Raw genomic sequence first — 21,966 nt, forward strand, 5'->3', positions numbered from 1 at the left:
GCAGAGATCAGCACACACTGCAGCTAGTTTACAATCAGTACAGGCACAGAGTAACAGCTTATACTGTACATACTGGAGGTAGCAGAAATCAGCAGCCAGTAACAGTAACAGCTTATACTGTACATACTGGGGGTAGCAGAGATCAGCACACACCGCAGCTAGTTTACTATTAGTACAGACACAGAATAACAGCTTATACTGTACATACTGGGGGTAGCAGAGATCGGCACGCACTGCAGCTATTTCAAAATCAGTACAGGCACAGAGTAACAGCTTATACTGTACATAGTGGAGGTAGCAGAGATCAGCACACAGCACAGCTAGCTTACTATCAGTACAGGCACAGAGTAACAGCTTATACTGTACATACTGGAGGTAGCAGAGATCAGCACATGCTGCAGCTAGTTTACTATCAGTACAGGCACAGAGTAACAACTTATACTGTACATACTGGAGGTAGCAGAGATCAGCACATGCTGCAGCTAGTTTACTATCAGTACAGGCACAGAGTAACAGCTTATACTGTACATACTGGAGGTAGCAGAGATCAGCACACACTGCAGCTAGTTTATTATCAGTACAGGCACAGAGTAACAGCTTATACTGTACATACTGGAGGTAGCAGAGATCAGCACACACTGCAGCTAGTTTACTATCAGTACAGGCACAGAGTAACAACTTATACTGTACATACTGGAGGTAGCAGAGATCAGCACATGCTGCAGCTAGTTTACTATCAGTACAGGCACAGAGTAACAACTTATACTGTACATACTGGAGGTAGCAGAGATCAGCACACACTGCAGCTAGTTTACTATCAGTACAGGCACAGAGTAACAGCTTATACTGTACATATTGGAGGTAGCAGAGATCAGCACACACTGCACATAGTTTACAATCAGGCAGTTGCCTAAAGTCGGGTTGTGTCTGAAAGCTTGGGTGCCATGTGCCATTGGTCAGAAACCCACATTGCCAAAAAGGCAAGCAGCAGCAAGTAGGTGAAACCAAAGCTTCCATCTTGACAAGCCCACTATTTCAGCTTAAAAGACACGCAACTTGAGAGGTATGTGGAGGCTTCCGTATTTATTTCCTTAAACAATACCAGTTGCCTGGCTGTCCTGCTAACCCTCTGCCTCTAATATTTCAAGCCATACAGAAGCGTAACAATAGGGATGCAGCTGCAGGGGGGAGGGGGGGGGGGCAGAAGCTGCAGGGGCCCCATGGGGAGAAAAGTTTCTTCTCTCTGTCCTGAGACACTGCAGAGCCAGTTCTACTCCTTTAGAGGTGGACAGAGTGGATGTAATGACTGCGCACTAGCCAATTGATTAACATTGGTTCTCAGTATGCAGATCGGATGACTGAAGTCAGACTGGATTAGCTGCATGCTTGTTTCAGGTGTGTGATTCAGACACTACTGAAGCCAAAGATATCAGGAGGACTGCCAGGCAACTGGTATTGTTTAAAAAGGAAATAAATATGGCAGCCTCCATACATAAAGTACTCACTTCAGGGATACTTCTTTTATCTGAAGTTGCATTATGTCTCCAGCCTGTGAAGAATATATTTGCAGTTACAGAGGTGGCCTGGGGGAGGCGCAGTGGTTTCCCACATGCTTACTGAAGACTTGGAAGGAGTCAGAGACCCAGAGGACTCTTCTAGGTTGGATTGCTCCACCCACCCTGCTCCGCCCACCTCCAAGCTATAAACTAGGGCGCAGTAGAGATGGTTTGCAAGCAATAAGTATGCACTTCAGCACTGGGCCGCACAAATGCACTCCCTGTTCCATTTCTGATTTGTGCATTTCCAAGCTGCATATCATTTGCATGCTGGCCAGGACTACATGCTTCTCATTGACCTATCTCTGGTGAACTGGCAGCCATTCTTGTTTTATAAAGCTAAAAGCGAGTGGAAGATCGTTCTCTACAATTATCGGCATGTTTGGCCACTCCTTCTCGCAGGCAAAAAAAAGTTTTGAAATCGGTGCAGTCATCCTTTAAATCATTCTCGACAAAGACCAAACGAAACAATTAGCAGCATAAAGAATCGCTCCTTTCCCCGTCGCTTTAACTCGCGACCTAGCTCTGGTTCCAGCCTTTCCGCTACGCGACAGATAACGCTCCTGGCGTCTTTGGAAATCCAATAATTACCGATGAGGAGCCGCTGGAATATAACAAATGTAAACACCTTTATCAGGGTAATTGGTTTCTTCGGCAAGATCCAAATCTGGCCTAACAATTTAATTTATTTCCAACTTGTTAAGAATAAAATGAATATTTCAGCTCTGCTTAAGCCCTTTCACATCGGGCGGCACGCGAAACGGAACCGCGGCGGCGAATTGTTTTATCGGAGAGAACAGAACACATTAGGCCTTTGTGTGCTGAGAGAATTATTACACTTTACAATTACTACATGACAATGGCACTTGTACGGCGATGTCACTTCCTGTTCCTATCCCGAAAAACAAAAGAGCCTGATATTCTTATTCTTGTCTTTCCAAGACGCAGATAATGCAGCGCAACAACGAAACGGTCTTCGGGAAGTTGAAGAGTTTCTCACAATGTGTCAGTCCCCATAAACCTTTCGCAATAGGGTCACTTTAAAGGACAGAAGGAAAACAGAGAAATGCACCATGTATGCATATAGAGAGTTTAGCCTGTCTATTTCCCCCTCAGTTGTAACTAATCACAAGTTGTAATTTGAACTCTTCAGCTGTGTCAGCTTAAGAATTTCCTCTGCCTTGGCAGAGCAGCTACTTTGTAAACACAGGATGTTAACTTTATGGGCTTGATTTACTAAGAAAAACAGCATGCCTTATCCAAGTTAACACTCCTTATCAGAGACAGCACTCCTTATCAAAGTTACCACGCCTTATCAGAGTAACATAGCGAGTGCTACGAACATATGCCTGCTAATTGGCAATGACGAGAGCTCCACTCGCCCTGACCTGAGCCCCTGCAGGTTCGTAGTGCTGCTATGCTACTCTGATAAGGCGTGTTAAATTTAATAAGGCATGTTGACCTTGATAAGGTGTGTTAACTCGGATAAGGCATGCTATTTGTCTCAGTGAATCAAGCCCTATGTCTGCTTCCATGAAAGCAGGATATAGACACACTGCAGATTTATTGCAGGTTTTGTATCAGCTGTAACAAAGAAATGTTTTTCTTTAAAGGCTATCATGCTGTTGCTTATCTTCTAGAGCAGAGAGGAAGTTCTGAGTTCTGGTCTGGCTTTAAAGGGAACTTGAAATGAGAGGGAAATAGAGGCTGACATATTCATTTCCTTTTAAACAATGCAGATTGCCTGGCTGTCCTGCTGCTCCTCTGCCTCTAATACCTTTAGCCTTAGCCCCTGAACAAGCATGCAGCAGATCAGGTGTTTCTGCAAAAAATCTGACAAGATTAGTTGCATGCTTGTTTCAGGTGTGTGATTCAGACACAACTGATGCCAGAAAGGCCAGCAGGACAGCCAGGCAACTGGTATTTTTTAAAAGGAAATAAATATGGCAGCCTCCGTATACCTCTTGATTCAAGTTCCCTTTAAATTTCACCCTGGACAGATGGTAGCCAATACTGCCCAATCTCTGTCGCTGAGGAAGTGAGAGATCAGTGCTCAGGATCGGTAAGGAGGGGATTATATTAAAGTGTGCACCTCATGTTGATGACAGTGATCTTCTGTAAGAGGGGTTATGGGTATTCTGAGATGCTATGTGTACAGTGACGTCCCCTCACCAGCCAGCCAATCAGCAGCTCTGGAGACTGTGAACATATACCCAGATCCAGAAATGACAGGACTGGTGCACACCAGAGCGGTTCTGGAGCATTTTTAAAAATGCTAGCTGTTTGAAAACCGCTTGGGTAATGTATTTCAATGGGCTGGTGCACACCAGAGCGGTTCGTTTTTTCCTCAAACGCAAACTCGGGCGCTGCAGCATTTTTTCGATTTCTGAGGCGTTTCTGCCTCAATGTAAAGTATAGGAAAGTGGAAAACCGCTCTGAGAAGCGCTACATCAGAGCAGTTTTCCAGGCGTTTTTGTTACAGAAGCTGTTCAGTAACAACAATATATGAAATCTGCTACACAAAAATTTTCCAAAAAACGCTAGGCATACGTAGAAAACCTCTCTAAGGCCCCATTCACACTTACAAACGCAAAACGCCGGCGATTTTTGCTGGCATTTTGCAGGAAATCATGTGGAAAAATCATTGAACACTGCGGTGATTTTGCCGCAATCGCATTTAGCGCTTCTGTAGCACTGAAACGCGATCGCCGGGATATCGCCTGAAAATGGTGCAGGCGACGCGTTTGCGTCTTTGCCCGTTTTTGGGCGATTTGCAGCGATTAGCGCCCAAATCGCCCAAGTAAGAACGGGCCCATAGGGTTTCATTACGCTTTTAAAATGCGCTAGCGTTTGAGCGTTTTGCCGAACTCGCGGCAAAACGCTCTAGTGTGAATGGGGGCCTAAACATGCCTAGAATCGCTCTGAAATCTGCTTCAAAAACCTCTAGCGCTTTGGTGTGCACTGGCCCTAATACTCAGGATACAAATATTGGTTCGCCGATTGGTGGTTTTACTCTAAGGGGTAAAGTGTTTACCCATTTCACCACGAAACCTGTTTTATTTATTTATGTTTTCTATAAGCAGTTTTAACCCTTTTTTTTCTTGGGGTCACATGGGTGGTAAACGCAATGTTTTCGCCCTCCAATGAAAGCGTTGTCAAAAAAGGTTTGTCCACCGTTCCATTCGAATGAATGGAATCCTGGAATGACAGCAGTCCAGCGGTGACTTTGTCGGTGATTCTTTGTCCCCCTAGTGCAGTGATGGCTAACTCTGGCACTCCAGCTGTGACAAAACTACAAATCCCATCATGCTTCTGCCTCCCCGAGTTATGCTTAGAGCTGACAGAGTATTGCAATGCCTCATGGGACTTGTAGTTGTACCACAGCTGGAGTGTCAAGGTTAGCAATCACTGATCTAGTGGCTCCAAATGCGATGACGGACCGATGGGAACCAATGTGAACTGATTCCAAAAGCTTTTCTGCACAGTATCCGGAAAGCGCTTAGCATCGGCTAAACAAGCCGCCAGCCCTCCCGCTAGCCGCTCCTCTGAACGCCGATTGTGCCCTGCTGGCTGATCGCCAATTATCGGCAAAGCGCTCAGCGCTGCGTAATATGTTGGCGCTTTATAAATACAATAAATAAATAGTGTATTGTCCCCCTATGAAGGCGTTCTCACAGCAGCGCTTTAATTTTTAGAAAATTTAAATCTCTCTGTGCCTTGTTTGTACTACTGAGCAGTGCGAACTAATGCTACCACATGATACACGTCATGCGCGTAATTTCCAACATGTCCAATCTCTTCTCGATCGACAATCAGATCGTTTTTGGGAGTGATCAGGACAAAGGGGCTGGAGGAAGCCCCAGGTATGTATAAAACGTTTTTTATTCTTTGTGTCAGGTTCTCTTTTAACTCTCCTAGTCTTGTTTTGTTTTCTGTTAGTTATTCTGTAGGTCCCGCTCTAGCAGCATGGTGCATCGCCCCCTGGCTGCTGTTCCTGGCTCAGCACCCTGTCAGTCAGTGAAGAGGTTAAGGGCACATCTGGCAGTGAGCGGCGGGGTAACTGGAGCAGCGGGCACCCTGCAGTTTCACATCTTGACACAGTATTAGGCTCATGAAGTTAAAGCGCAGGTAGAGTTTGCACAGCGGGTAACAGTAAACGCTTGTAGCCAGTGTGTGACCTGCTTAAATGGCTCAATAACTGCACACTCCATTAACTCTTACATGGGTTCACGTCAAAAGCCTAGCCTGCCGACACATCCGCCGCGCTTACTGACGCTCGCCAGCGTGTGAAACAGCCTGGAAAATCGTCTCAGGGAACCGCCGGAACGCGAATACACCTTACGGGCAACCTGCAGGCAAATGAGAGGTGTTAAAGGCCCCGGTACAAGTTGACATATTAATTAGCGTAAAACAGAACTTTGCTTTCTTAAATCAGAAGGTATTTGCAATTATTCAGGTTAGAGTGAGCATATGATGTCTCCCACAATGCACCACTGCTGAATATGCAAATCATCCTTTGTTGTCCCTGTAAGCTAGCCACACCTCCAGAACCACTGGAATGCAATGATGTGTTAGCTTGTTAATAGTACAGAGCCACAATATTCCAACATGCATACAGACTGTTTCGGATTGGTTGATCCTCATCAATGCATGGTATGGATTAATGTGGCTCTATGGGGTAGGACTTGAAACATCCAGAGTTACAGATTGCCCAGCAAGCTCATGGTGAACCACAACTCCCAGGATCAGTTTTAGAGTATTTTAAAGCAGCAGGGACAGCCATACTATCCCAGAAAAAAAAAACACATGTATATTACTTATAAATACTTGTTCTACTTACATAACATATGTATTGCACTGTCCTCGTTTTGATTTCAGTGAATGTTCTATAGTAAATAAAGAGAAAACTTTTCCAGGCATTTTCCATCTTTACTGCCTCTGACTGAAGCCGATACTGATGTTCTTTCCTTCCTTACTCTTTTTTTTTTCTCCTAGAAACTGCACTATCCTATCTAGTTTGCTTTGTAAATACATGTAAGCACAGCATAGATCATATTTCAGCAGCTTCTGTAGAGGGGTGAGGTGTATTTCCCTTCTCAGCCTCTTGTCACACTGAACTGCCCTGTGGGAGGGGACATAACAAGCTTCCCTCTCTGCAGCAAAGTACCAGAAAGGAGGCAGGCTGACTGACAAAAGATTCATTGCAGCAGAAACATTTGTGATTATATTGGAATGCTTGCAATGCAGGATCGGGATGTAGACTACATAATAAACACAGCGCAGTGGGTAAATGGAATGTAATTTTATGGCTGACAATTTCTCTTTAAGCTTTCTAATTAAACTAATATTGTTTTTGCCAAATGGATGCGGGCAGAAAAAAGAAGCAGAGCTCTGGAGACCAGATAGAAGGCAGGTGAGAAACAATCTCTTCTTACATGAAATCAAAGCCAGTTTAAAGGACAACTGAAGCGAGAGAGAGATAAAGAAACTGCCATATTTATTTCCCTTTAAAGGGTACCCGAAGTGACATGTGACATGATGAGATAGACATGTGTATGTACAGTGCCTAGCACACTAATAACTAGGCTGTGTTCCTTTTTTATTTCTCTGCCTGAAAGAGTTAAATCTCAGGTATGTAAGTGGCTGACTCAGTCCTGACTCAGACATGAAGTGACTACAGTGTGACCCTCACTAATAAGAAATTCCCTCTTTTATCTCTTTCTTGCTCTCAGAAGCCATTTTCTGCTAGGAAAGTGTTTTATAGTTGGAATTTCTTATCAGTGAGGGTCACACTGTAGTCACTTCCTGTCTGAGTCAGGACTGAGTCAGCCACTTACATAGCTGATATTTTACTCTTTCAAGCAGAGAAAGAAAAAAAGGAACACAGCACAGTTATTTGTGTGCTAGGCACTATACATACACATGTCTATCTCATCATGTCACATGTCACTTCGGGTATCCTTTAAGAACTTTTCTGACTCAGAAGTTCTGTGCTCCGCCCCTTCCTGTAGGATGACCTCGCCTGCCGATACCAACATCCTCATTGGTTTGTGGACATTAGGAAAGGGCGGGGCAGAGACAGAGGCCTCAGTTTGGCTCTGAGTTTATGGGCCTTTCTGGCATATTATTTTTATTACACAACTACAAGACCCGCAGTGCATGCTGGATCTGGTAGTTCGCCCACAGCTCCATATCCGCAGCTGACCTGACCTCCTCCGCACGGCACACATACATTGAGGTTTCTGGTGACCTTTCATGCATCTGATTGGATCAATATGAGAATTCCGTCTGGAGAAAGCACAGATTCTTTTCCTCTGATGTCCGTGTCTCAGCGCATTGCTTTCCCCGCCGCTGAAGAATAACATCAATAGGACGATCATATTGGACTAATAAAAGTAAAACAAACATGCCAACACCCGTAATTCCATTCAGGCCAAAGCAGCACAGAGGGAAGAATCCCCCAACGTGATCACTAAGCAGCAGTAGATCATGATTGATGATTTTATGACGTTCCCCGCATACTCCGGTCCACACGCACAACATATTTCCCAATCAGCAACCACGGGACTGCCGCGGGCACACATGAAAGGCCCGTACCCTCTTTGCGATTATTCCGATGATTTTCCCAATGACCGGTCCGACGAGCGGTCCTTTCTGCGATCTCACGACGTGGGTACAGGCGAACAATCACATTGCTTAGCGTTGCCCGCCGATAAGGACCGTCACATCGGATCTGTAAAGGATACCAGAGCTCAAAAGCTTTGGAGTTCTGCTACCGTTCTTCTCTCTGCCCCGTAGCTCATCTAAAAGGTCTTCTTTGGCTGCGAACGCACTGCGCATGCGTATGACGTCACATGATGTCATATGCATGCGCAGTGTGCTTGAAGCCACTACTCTAGCACGTGCACTGCCCGGCCGGCGCCTGCGCAGTAAGTGCCAACCCAGCCGACCGGAAGAGGATCCCGGGGGGCTTTCAGGTGAGCTACGGGGGGCAGAGAGGAGAACCGGGGGAGCGGTGGGCGTAAGGACAGATATGTATATGCCTCTTCCCCCTGTTTCTCCAAAGTTTTTGAGCTGTGTTATCCTTTAAGATCCCCGACGACTCCCGCACAAAGTACCGCACTCGCTTGAAGTCTTTTTCATACATCTGTATGGCTGATATTGTGGTGAAACCCCTCCCACAGTGTGATGTCAGGGCCTAGGTCCTGACAGTTTGCTGTCTTTGGGCCTTGTTGCATTGTGGGAAATAATGGCTTTTTCCAAATGCCAAGCAAGCCATATCTCCCTCTGTGCATAGAACTCTCAGTAACAAACATTCGGTAAAGATCACCTGGCAGAACGCCAGCCCACCAGTGATAAATTGCAGAATGTAAATCAGGGAGAGGAAAGATTTTACAATGGGCAAACACTGACTAAATAATCTATAAATGAATATTGCAAAAAATAAGCAATTATATTCATTATGTTATTTTCACTACAGGTCCTCTTTAACTAGTACCCTATCCAGCCACAATTTCTTTTGCCCAATGTTGGCTTAGTTGGGCTTCAAAAATAACTTGTCTGTGAGGCTGTTAATAAAGCAATCTGTCACAGACCTGTCTAAAGAGAATATCTATGGAGTTTCAAAACATTATTTTCCTGAAGTAATGTCACTTCAGCGGGGTTCCCCTTTAAACAGAAACCGTGACCAAGAATTGAACTTCATCCCAATCAGTAGCTGATACCCCCTTTTACATGACAAATCTATTCCTTTTCACAAAGGGATCATCAGGGACGTCAGTATGGCTGATATTGTGGTGAAACCCCTCCCACAGTGTGATGTCAAGAGCATGGTCCTGACAGTTTCCTGTCTGTGAACCTCATTGCACTATGGGAAATAACAGCTGTTTACAGCTCTTTCCAACTGCCAAAAAAGCAAGCAGCATCTCCTTCCATTGACATCACCTGTCAACAGTAAAAATGTCACCATGTGATAAATGTCAGAATGCAAATCAGGGAGAGGAAAGATTTTACAATGAGCAAACACTGACTAAATCATTTATACATAATTATTGTAAGAATTAAGCACTTTTTTATTACATTATTTTCACTGGAGTTCCTCTTTAAGTCCACACAGCTGCAGCAGCAGGGCAGTGTGATGTAGGCCGCCGTACAGTAATGAACGCTGTCCCCAGTGTACTGACTGTAATGGGCCTGGCAGATGGTGACCGGACCCATCGCCCCCCGGGGGGCTCCTGCCTCTCCGCACAGCGGTCACAAAGTCCTCTGGGGGGTTTGCACTGCAGATTCCAGGATATTTTCCCATTCGTCTCGCTGCACAAGTGTGTAATAAGGTTTCACAGTTCCCCTGTGAGCAGCTGGACGCGCGACGCTTATATCCACCCTGATATCTGCCAAGACACGGCTAATGAGGGGGGTGCCTGCTTAGAGGATCAGCCCACTGAGACTTCACGAGAGGGGGGATACTGGGGGTGACAGATAGGTAAGACCCCCTCTTCTGTACCACCCTGCTTCAGTCTCATCCACACCGAAACTGTTCTTCCTTCCATGGTTAATACCCCCCCCCCCTCCCCATGTGCTGCCCCTCACATGCAGGGCCGGTCCTAGTTATTATAGGGCCCCCACACTAAATTAACTTACCCCCCCAGCAGCATTAGGGGCCTCTGTTTTTGACACAGTCTCCCAGCAACCACCATGGCCCCTGAGACGGCTCCCTGCACCCCAAAATGAAGAGGAGACTGCATGGGGCCACAAATCATTTTATAGGCCCAGCAGAGAATGTTCCATTCTGCGCCATCAATAGAAAAATTGGCTGCTGATGTTTGCCCAAATCAAGAAATGTACTCAATCGGATAGGACTGAAAATATTGATTGATTGTAAAGAAATTGGCTTCCGGTCACATGATTTCGATTGCCTCAGAATCGCTGTTTTGGAGCATGAAGACACAACATCGTTCATCCCGATTAGCGAGTGAGAATTGCCAGGATCTCGCTGGCAGTGTGTGGGACAGTGGTTGATTTACAATCGATTGTCCACAATGTTTTCGATCGCCCAATAAAGTCGATTGCTTCTCATGGGAAAGTGGAGAAATGTTTTGGCACTGTTATTCTCGTACAATATCGGCGTCTGGTAGCAGAAGCAGTTAATGATATCAGGCCGGCATTAGATTGTCTGTGGCCATTATAAATACCAGCTATCATTAGCTCCACTATCTCCCTCTCTTTAAACACATCAGTGCACTTAAGGCCTAATTCCATTAAACATGGAGACTGCAGCTCGAGACCAGACCCCCCCCCCCCCCCCCACGCTTTCTCTCTCCGTTTACAAGCTGCCGGGCTCAGCCTGCGGACAGCAAGGGCAGATGCATTTATCAGTCTGAACCTCAGACGGGCGCACCGTCCTGCCCAAACACACCAGCAGATCCTCCTTCCTCCGGAGTTATTATTCAGATGTCTGGCAATCCTCTAGCAAGGAACGCAGCGATTTACTATCGGTCATATCCGAGCCGCAGCTATACACAGGTCATGACTAAAACCTGATAGGCCAATCCCTCTCCAATCAGAATACGACTGGGTAGTGATCGATTCTGACTATTTTAGCCACTTACATTAGTGGTTCTGGGTCACACTGACCTCTCTGGGTATTCCTTAGTACTGGTCCAAGCCCTATCCCATATAGCAGGGGTCAGGAACCTTTTGGGCTGAGAGAGCCATAAACGCCACATATTTTAAAATGTAATTCTGTGCCAGCCGTACGTTTCAAACTGGGACAGTGCGCATGTGCAGCAGAAGGCTCACATCCCTGTTGCCATGGTGATGTGTATACAGTTGATCCTCCGGGCAGTGGAAGTGTCAGACACGTCTTCAGCTTCTTTTGGGTTTCATCAACATCAGCAATTTCCCCGAGAGCCAGACAGGAGAAATACCGACTAACAGCTTGTACAATTAGCTAGCTGACTTGGGGGGTTGATTCACTTTGTAGGACGAGATCCCCACACTTTGTCAAGTGACAGGCAGCCAATTGGGCCAATCAAAGTGCGGGGATCTTGTCCTAAAAAGTCACTGGACCTGACAGTAACCAGAGTGGGACAGTTGGAGCAGCCATTCCTTTTGGGATAGCGTGAGTAAGTTATTGGTGCATGCTACAGCAGTAACATGCCTACTTTGAAAATGTTACTTGCTCTGCCACACTAAGCTGCGCTGCTTGAGCAGTGTAGCTTTAGTGAATCAACCCCTAACTGAGAGATAGATGTAGCCATCAAAAGAGCCACATCTACCTCCCGAGCCATAGGTTCCCTACCCCTGCCATGCAATCAATCCCTGCCATGCACTGTGAATGATCATAAAGTCTAAAAACAGGCTCTGTGTATGTTGGATTGATGTGACTCTGTAAAATCTATAAGCTATAGCATCTTTCTTAGACTCTTCACCTTGGAGGAAGCCTTCAAATAATTTTTGGATCTCAGGGAACCCCTGCATTAGCGGAGGGAGTGGGGATTTATTTTGCAGGCGGCGCGGCCTTTAATCCTTAAGCAGATATTTTATTTAGCTTGCAAGTGCTCCAGGCCAATTGATTTTAGCACATTTTTTTATTTATTTGTTACATTTCCTTGCTATTAAATAGTACTGCTGTAATGTGTATTTATGGCCACTTGTCACTAGGGGGCAGTGTGAGACAATAACAGAGGACTTCTGCTTTCAGCTTCTATATCCTCTGCTAGTAGAGAGAGATCAAAGCATTATGAGAATTTACAGAACAATGCAGATACAATACAGGTCAAAAGCAGGTCACTTATCCCAAACTAGATAAATCATTTGAAGGGGATAATGAGTTAGAAGAAGGTGTGGCTAAAAAACAGTTTTTTTTGTTTTTGTTTTTTTTTAACTGTAACAGCCCTGTCTGCAAGGAACCCTGAGCTATAGGCTTGCTATACACCAGTGGTTCTGGATGTGAGTCAAGGGCATAAAGATATGATTTGTATATTCAGGAGTGATGCATCATGGGAAACCACAGTTTCTCACTTAAAGCACACTTCAAGGGAGGAGCATGCGGAGGCTGCCATATTTATTTCCTTTTAAGCAATGCCAGTTGCCTGGCAGCTCTGCTGATCTACTTGTCTGCAGTAGTCTGCAGTCTTGATCTACTTGTCTGCAGTAGTGTCTGAATAATACAAGTATTAAGGAAGCAGCTAGTCTTGTGAGATCTGACAATAATGTCAGAAACAGCTGATCTGCTGCATGCTTGTTCAGGGGCTATGGCTAATAGTATTAGAGGCAGAGGATCAGCAGGACAGCCAGGCAACTGGTATTGCTTAAAAGGAAATAAATATGGCAGCCTCCATGTCCCTGTCACTTCAAGTGTCATTCGAAGAAAAACATTTGCTTGTTACAGCTGATACATTCTGCAGTGTGTCTACTTCCTGCTTTCACGGAAGCAAACAGAGGTTTAACTTCCTACGGTATGTTTACAAATAAACTGCTCTGCTGAGGCTGCTGAAATTCCTGAGCTGACACAGCTGAGGGATTAAATTTCACTTGTGATTAGTCACAGATGAGAGGGAATTAGACTATCTAAATACAAACAGGATTTCTCTCCATTTTCCTTCTGTCCTGTGCAAGAAGTCAGGTCCTTTTTAAAGGGAACCTGCAGTGGGAGGGATATGGATGCTGCCTTATTTATGACTGCCTGGCTGTCCTGCTGATCCTCCGTCTCTCATACTTTTGTCCATAATGAGATGCTATCACACACCCCTCAAAGGATCGGCCACACCCCTGTCCGAATATGAAATAAAACTTTTCCTGAAGTTTGGCTTTTCCGCGTGTGTAATGGGCGGGAGCTCAGAGCCCGGCAGATTACACATAATTCCCAGGAATTCCATAGAGGAGCTGGCATCCCGGCCTAATTATCCCGCTCTGCCGCCGTGCCCTCTTTCCAATCATTTCAGGCCATTAATAATTAATGCTGCGTAATTAGAACAGCCATTAGTCTGGCTTCCTGTTTTCTATCAATTCCTCATCATTACCCCCCCCCCCCTTTCTGCCAGGCGTCTGATCCACAAATACACACAAGCGCGCAGCCATTAGAGCGGGCGGAGAGCGCAGCGCGGGAGAAATGTGCGCTCCCGGGTCCCGCTGGCAGTTTGCTGCCCTCGCCGGGCGACAGCGCAGGAGCCGTTCTGCTGACAACGGACAAAAGCAGCTAATGGCCTCTGGATTCCGGGAAGCAGTTATGGCGTCGCTGCAGCCAATTCGGGGGTCTCAGAATGGCAGTTTTCATGATGCCACTGACAGTTACTATGGATGCCTCGGCGTTTATGCACAAGAAAGCTGCGGCCGGGTAAAGAGGACCTGATTTAATGCGGAGTGGTGCTACGACTCCTTACCGCCAAGTAAATGTTTGTTTTCTGAACAGAGCATTTAGGTAAATCATTTAAAGTGTTTGTGTACTTATACCCAAGTGCACTTAAAGTGCTATGATTCAACATTTCCTCTTTTCTCTAAAAGATTATTTACAGCATAAAATCTACTACAACAAAAAAAGTAGCAGAACAGCATTCAAACAGTTAAACAAAGCAATTTGTTCTTCAGTGGAAATCTCCTTGCTTCAGTGGGCAGTTTCTGGAGGCATCTGAAGAGGTGATAACATCTTTTGTTTAATACATTTAGTAAACAATAGCAAACCACTGAGCTGAGAAGCAGAAAGAGCTGTGAAGTGATCACTAGATAGATTTTATTATATAAAGACAGCAGCTATGCAGTAAATGCAATGGCAGCTTTCAGAGCAGATAAACTCTATGGAGGATCCAGAGTCCTGAGGTGAGCGCCCACTTGGGGCACTTTTTTTCCCCTACAAGTACCCTTTAAATGTCTTTATTATTTAAATAAAGGTTGAGTTCCCCCAATAAAGTATGAAGGAACACCCCGCTTTATAGTCTACCCCAGTCAGATGGAGAGGTGTGGCCTCAGCTGACAGACCAATCATTCTCTTCTCAGACCGTCTGGCAGGGAGCAGGCAATGGTCGGTCACCGAAGAGGACATGAAGCTATGGAAAAAGACCAATGAAATTGATGCAACAAGTATTTTCTATTTTGCAAAACATTGACATTTATCTTATGGAGGGAAATGCCAATGTCGGACATAACAGGATTGGAAAGGGTTAATAGGTTCGCTGTCAATGTGAATCTAGAAATGGAAGTCCTCTTGGCAGATCCGGGTCACCATCTGTCATCGCTGCTCCCGTATAGTCACTGCCTCCTCTGGGGAGTACAAAGCTGTAAATCCTTGTAATGTCAATACGGTATATTGACAGAGCCGCACTGCTGACGCTCTGTCCCGAGTCACAGGAGTCTCCGGCGACCCCGACGCTTTACCAGTGATGCAAGGGTTACAGGCACTGCTGACACTCCACTCTGTCCTGAGTCACCCGCCATCCAGCGATGCAAGGGTTACAGGCACTGCTGACACTCCACTCTGTCCTGAGTCACCCGCCATCCAGCGATGCAAGGGTTACAGGCACTGCTGACACTCCACTCTGTCCTGAGTCACCCGCCATCCAGCGATGCAAGGGTTACAGGCACTGCTGACACTCCACTCTGTCCTGAGTCACCCGCCATCCAGCGATGCAAGGGTTACAGGCACTGCTGACACTCCACTCTGTCCTGAGTCACCCGCCATCCAGCGATGCAAGGGTTACAGGCACTGCTGACACTCCACTCTGTCCTGAGTCACCCGCCATCCAGCGATGCAAGGGTTACAGGCACTGCTGACACTCCACTCTGTCCTGAGTCACCCGCCATCCAGCGATGCAAGGGTTACGGCCCGGGACCGTCTAATCGGTTTAAAAGCAAATTGTCATAATTTACAGCACTCTCCTGCTCTAATGGTGGCCACTAATGGTCCAATTTCTAGCGAAAAATCGTTCACTACACCATCAACGAACCAATCTTTGCTTCCTATCTAATCACAACCAGCAAGAAAATCTAAATTTTGGTTTGACAAAAATCCAGTCGGACGATTTTTTTTTTTATAATCGTTCATAATCGATTGTGCCCATCAATTGAGATTATCTTCAACCAATCCGATCAGAATTTCTAATCACTTGAACGATTTTTCGGTAGAAATTGGGCCGGCAGTGGCCACCTTTAAACAGATCAGGTATTAATCCCCTCGGGGGACGACGCCGGCCGCTCCGCTTACCTGCAGGCAGACCGCGTGGAAATACACGAGCAGGAGCTCGAAAGCCAATGAAAGGCCCAGAATGTGAGCGAAGTATAAAACTGCTGAGAAAAGTCACAAGATGAGAAATGGAAGGTTGTACGGCCTACAATAAAGCCAACGTCACATGTATATGCACCCTGCAAGCTCCGGGAAAATCTGAGCACTGTCACTTCTAGGAGAAACTAATAAGTGCATAGGTCCCTTCTATGGAGGGTCAGTCCCTCACCTAGCACCCACCATCTCTATGCTGCCACAAATGCTTTGCTTATTTCCTCGCTACATTTATATCTTGAGCACACAGTTGCCATGTTGCAGCATAGCCTCCTGCATGACCCCTCAGGGGTAGTGCCAACACAACCTGTCTCTGTACATGAGCACAGAGTCCTCTGCCAAACTTTGTTCACAAGCTGCTCTTCTTTGCACATTAGTGTGTTTCACTACCAAACTTTGGACATGAGTGCACTTCTCTGCCAAACTTTACACGAGCGCGCTTCTCTGCCAAACTTCTCTGCCAAACTTCTCTGCCAAACTTCTCTGCCAAACTTCTCTGCCAAACTTTGCACATGAGTGCGCTTCTCTACCAAACTTCTCTGCCAAACTTCTCTGCCAAACTTTGCACATGAGTGCGCTTCTCTACCAAACTTTGCACATGAGTGCGCTTCTCTACCAAACTTCTCTGCCAAACTTCTCTGCCAAACTTTGCACATGAGTGCGCTTCTCTGAAAAACTTTACACATGAGTGCGCTTCTCTGCCAAACTTTACACATGAGTGCCCTTCTCTGCCAAACTTTACACATGAGTGCCCTTCTCTACCAAACTTTGCACATGAGTGCCCTTCTCTGCCAAACTTTACACATGAGTGCCCTTCTCTGCCAAACTTTACACATGAGTGCGCTTCTCTGACAAACTTTACACATGAGTGCCCTTCTCTGCCAAACTTTACACATGAGTGCGCTTCTCTACTAAACTTTGCACATGAGTGCGCTTCTCTGCCAAACTTCACACATGAGTGCGCTTCTCTGCCAAACTTTACACATGAGTGCGCTTCTCTACCAAACTTTACACCTGAGTGCGCTTCTCTGCCAAACTTTATACGTGAGTGCCCTTCTCTGCCAAACTTTACACATGAGTGCCCTTCTCTGCCAAACTTTACACATGAGTGCACTTCTCTACCAAACTTTGCACATGAGTGCCCTTCTCTGCCAAACTTTACACATGAGTGCCCTTCTCTGCCAAACTTTACACATGAGTGCCCTTCTCTGCCAAACTTTACACATGAGTGCGCTTCTCTACCAAACTTTGCACATGAGTGCGCTTCTCTACCAAACTTTACACATGAGTGCGCTTCTCTGACAAACTTTACACATGAGTGCGCTTCTCTACCAAACTTTGCACATGAGTGCGCTTCTCTGCCAAACTTTACACATGAGTGCGCTTCTCTGCCAAACTTTACACATGAGTGCGCTTCTCTGCCAAACTTTACACATGAGTGCACTTCTCTACTAAACTTTGCACATGAGTGCGCTTCTCTGCCAAACTTCAAACATGAGTGCGCTTCTCTGCCAAACTTTACACATGAGTGCGCTTCTCTGCCAAACTTTACACGAGCGTGCTTCTCTGCCAAACTTCTCTGCCAAACTTTGCACATGAGTGCACTTCTCTACCAAACTTTGCACATGAGTGCCCTTCTCTGCCAAACTTTACACATGAGTGCCCTTCTCTGCCAAACTTTACACATGAGTGCGCTTCTCTACCAAACTTTGCACATGAGTGCGCTTCTCTACCAAACTTTGCACATGAGTGCCCTTCTCTGCCAAACTTTACACATGGGTGCCCTTCTCTGCCAAACTTTACACATGAGTGCCCTTCTCTGCCAAACTTTACACATGAGTGCACTTCTCTGCCAAACTTTACAAATGAGCTGCCAAACTTTGCAAATCAGAGTGCTTCTCTACTAAACTTTGCACATGAGTGCGCTTCTCTACTAAACTTTATACATGAGTGCGCTTCTCTGACAAACTTTACACATGAGTGTGCTTCTCTGACAAACTTTACACATGAGTGCGCTTCTCTGCCGAACTTTACACATGAGTGCACTTCTCTACCAAACTTTAAACATGAGTGCACTTCTCTACCAAACTTTACACATGAGTGCACTTCTCTACCAAACTTTACAAATAAGCTGCCAAACTTTGCAAATCAGAGTGCTTCTCTACTAAACTTTGCACATGAGTGCGCTTCTCTGCCAAACTTTACACATGAGTGCGCTTCTCTGCCAAACTTTACACATGAGTGCGCTTCTCTGCCAAACTTTACACATGAGTGCGCTTCTCTACCAAACTTTACACATAAGTGCGCTTCTCTGACAAACTTTATACATGAGTGCGCTTTTCTGACAAACTTTACACATGAGTGTGCTTCTCTGCCAAACTTTACACATGAGTGCACTTCTCTACCAAACTTTACACATGAGTGCGCTTCTCTGCCAAACTTTACACATGAGTGCACTTCTCTACCAAACTTTACACATGAGTGCGCTTCTCTGCCAAACGTTACATATGAGTGCGCTTCTCTGCCAAACGTTACATATGAGTGCGCTTCTCTGACAAACTTTACATATGAGTGCGCTTCTCTGACAAACTTTACACATGAGTGCGCTTCTCTGACAAACTTTACACATGAGTGCGCTTCTCTGACAAACTTTACACATGAGTGCACTTCTCTGCCAAACTTTACACATGAGTGCACTTCTCTACCAAACTTTACACATGAGTGCACTTCTCTACCAAACTTTACACATGAGTGCGCTTCTCTACCAAACTTTACAAATAAGCTGCCAAACTTTGCAAATCAGTGCTTCTCTACTAAACTTTGCACATGAGTGCGCTTCTCTGCCAAACTTTACACATGAGTGCACTTCTCTGCCAAACTTTACACATGAGTGCCCTTCTCTGCCAAACTTTACACATGAGTGCGCTTCTCTGACAAACTTTACACATGAGTGCGCTTCTCTGACAAACTTTACACATGAGTGCGCTTCTCTGACAAACTTTACACATGAGTGCGCTTCTCTGACAAACTTTACACATGAGTGCACTTCTCTACCAAACTTTACACATGAGTGCGCTTCTCTACCAGACTTTACAAATAAGCTGCCAAACTTTGCAAATCAGAGTGCTTCTCTCCTAAACTTTGCACATGAGTGCGCTTCTCTGCCAAACTTTACACATGAGTGCCCTTCTCTGCCAAACTTTACACATGAGTGCGCCTTCTCTGCCAAACTTTACACATGAGTGCACTTCTCTACCAAACTTTACACATGAGTGCACTTCTCTACCAAACTTTACACATGAGTGCACTTCTCTACCAAACTTTACAAATAAGCTGCCAATCTTTGCACATGAGTGCGCTTCTCTGCCAAACTTTACACATGAGTGCGCTTCTCTGCCAAACTTTACGCATGAGTGCGCTTCTCTACCAAACTTTACACATGAGTGCGCTTCTCTGACAAACTTTACACATGAGTGCGCTTCTCTGACAAACTTTACACATGAGTGCGCTTCTCTGCCAAACTTTACACATGAGTGCACTTCTCTACTAAACTTTACAAATAAGCTGCCAAACTTTGCAAATCAGAGTGCTTCTCTACTAAACTTTGCACATGAGTGTGCTTCTCTGCCAAACTTTACACATGAGTGCGCTTCTCTGCCAAACTGTACACATGAGTGCGCTTCTCTACCAAACTTTGCACATGAGTGTACTTCTCTGCCAAACTTTACACATGAGTGCACTTCTCTACCAAACGTTACACATGAGTGCACTTCTCTACCAAACTTTACACATGAGTGCACTTCTCTGCCAAACTTTACACATGAGTGCCCTTCTCTGCCAAACTTTACACATGAGTGCGCTTCTCTGCCAAACTTTAGACATGAGTGCGCTTCTCTGCCAAACTTTACACATGAGTGTGCTTCTCTGCCAAACTTTACACATGAGTGCGCTTCTCTACCAAACTTTAGACATGAGTGCGCTTCTCTGCCAAACTTTAGACATGAGTGCGCTTCTCTGCCAAACTTTACACATGAGTGCGCTTCTCTGCCAAACTTTAGACATGAGTGCACTTCTCTGCCAAACTTTACACATGAGAGCGCTTCTCTGCCAAACTTTACACATGAGTGCCCTTCTCTGCCAAACTTTACACATGAGTGCGCTTCTCTGACAAACTTTACACATGAGTGCGCTTCGCTGACAAACTTTACACATGAGTGCGCTTCTCTGCCAAACTTTACACATGAGTGTGCTTCTCTGCCAAACTTTACACATGAGTGTGCTTCTCTACCAAACTTTACACATGAGTGCACTTCTCTACCAAACTTTACACATGAGTTCGCTTCTCTACCAAACTTTACAAATAAGCTGCCAAACTTTGCAAATCAGAGTGCTTCTCTACTAAACTTTGCACATGAGTGTGCTTCTCTGCCAAACTTTACGCATGAGTGCACTTCTCTACCAAACTTTACACATGAGTGCGCTTCTCTGCCAAACTTTACACATAAGTGCGCTTCTCTGCCAAACTTTACACATGAGTGCACTTCTCTACCAAACTTTACACATGAGTGCACTTCTCTACCAAACTTTACACATGAGTGCGCTTCTCTACCAAACTTTACAAATAAGCTGCCAAACTTTGCAAATCAGTGCTTCTCTACTAAACTTTGCACATGAGTGCGCTTCTCTGCCAAACTTTACACATGAGTGCACTTCTCTGCCAAACTTTACACATGAGTGCCCTTCTCTGCCAAACTTTACACATGAGTGCGCTTCTCTGACAAACTTTACACATGAGTGCGCTTCTCTGACAAACTTTACACATGAGTGCGCTTCTCTGACAAACTTTACACATGAGTGCGCTTCTCTGACAAACTTTACACATGAGTGCACTTCTCTACCAAACTTTACACATGAGTGCGCTTCTCTACCAGACTTTACAAATAAGCTGCCAAACTTTGCAAATCAGAGTGCTTCTCTCCTAAACTTTGCACATGAGTGCGCTTCTCTGCCAAACTTTACACATGAGTGCCCTTCTCTGCCAAACTTTACACATGAGTGCGCCTTCTCTGCCAAACTTTACACATGAGTGCACTTCTCTACCAAACTTTACACATGAGTGCACTTCTCTACCAAACTTTACACATGAGTGCACTTCTCTACCAAACTTTACAAATAAGCTGCCAATCTTTGCACATGAGTGTGCTTCTCTGCCAAACTTTACACATGAGTGCGCTTCTCTGCCAAACTTTACGCATGAGTGCGCTTCTCTACCAAACTTTACACATGAATGCGCTTCTCTGACAAACTTTACACATGAGTGCGCTTCTCTGACAAACTTTACACATGAGTGCGCTTCTCTGCCAAACTTTACACATGAGTGCACTTCTCTACTAAACTTTACAAATAAGCTGCCAAACTTTGCAAATCAGAGTGCTTCTCTACTAAACTTTGCACATGAGTGTGCTTCTCTGCCAAACTTTACACATGAGTGCGCTTCTCTGCCAAACTGTACACATGAGTGCGCTTCTCTACCAAACTTTGCACATGAGTGTACTTCTCTGCCAAACTTTACACATGAGTGCACTTCTCTACCAAACGTTACACATGAGTGCACTTCTCTGCCAAACTTTACACATGAGTGCACTTCTCTGCCAAACTTTACACATGAGTGCGCTTCTCTGCCAAACTTTACACATGAGTGCGCTTCTCTGCCAAACTTTAGACATGAGTGCGCTTCTCTGCCAAACTTTACACATGAGTGTGCTTCTCTGCCAAACTTTACACATGAGTGCGCTTCTCTACCAAACTTTAGACATGAGTGCGCTTCTCTGCCAAACTTTAGACATGAGTGCGCTTCTCTGCCAAACTTTACACATGAGTGCGCTTCTCTGCCAAACTTTAGACATGAGTGCACTTCTCTGCCAAACTTTACACATGAGAGCGCTTCTCTGCCAAACTTTACACATGAGTGCCCTTCTCTGCCAAACTTTACACATGAGTGCGCTTCTCTGACAAACTTTACACATGAGTGCGCTTCGCTGACAAACTTTACACATGAGTGCGCTTCTCTGCCAAACTTTACACATGAGTGTGCTTCTCTGCCAAACTTTACACATGAGTGTGCTTCTCTACCAAACTTTA

The 21,966-nt window shown here is 45.3% G+C and overlaps 1 protein-coding gene across 4 annotated transcripts in view; it reads right to left on the reverse strand.

The window, feature by feature from the left end:
• CNTFR (ciliary neurotrophic factor receptor) overlaps positions 1-21,966 on the reverse strand; it is an 841,679-nt gene that overhangs the window by 635,417 nt on the left and 184,296 nt on the right. The window contains exon 1 of one of the 4 annotated variants that reach the window (XM_068252972.1): positions 5,778-5,886. The exons of the other annotated variants lie outside the window; for them this stretch is intronic. The gene's annotated coding sequence lies outside the window, so the exon portion shown is untranslated. Of the gene's footprint in view, positions 1-5,777; positions 5,887-21,966 lie in introns of those variants that run through there. 4 annotated transcript variants of the gene reach the window in all.

This window comes from Hyperolius riggenbachi, chromosome 1 (assembly GCF_040937935.1).
Source record: "Hyperolius riggenbachi isolate aHypRig1 chromosome 1, aHypRig1.pri, whole genome shotgun sequence".
In the NCBI taxonomy this organism is placed as follows: Eukaryota; Metazoa; Chordata; class Amphibia; order Anura; family Hyperoliidae; genus Hyperolius; species Hyperolius riggenbachi.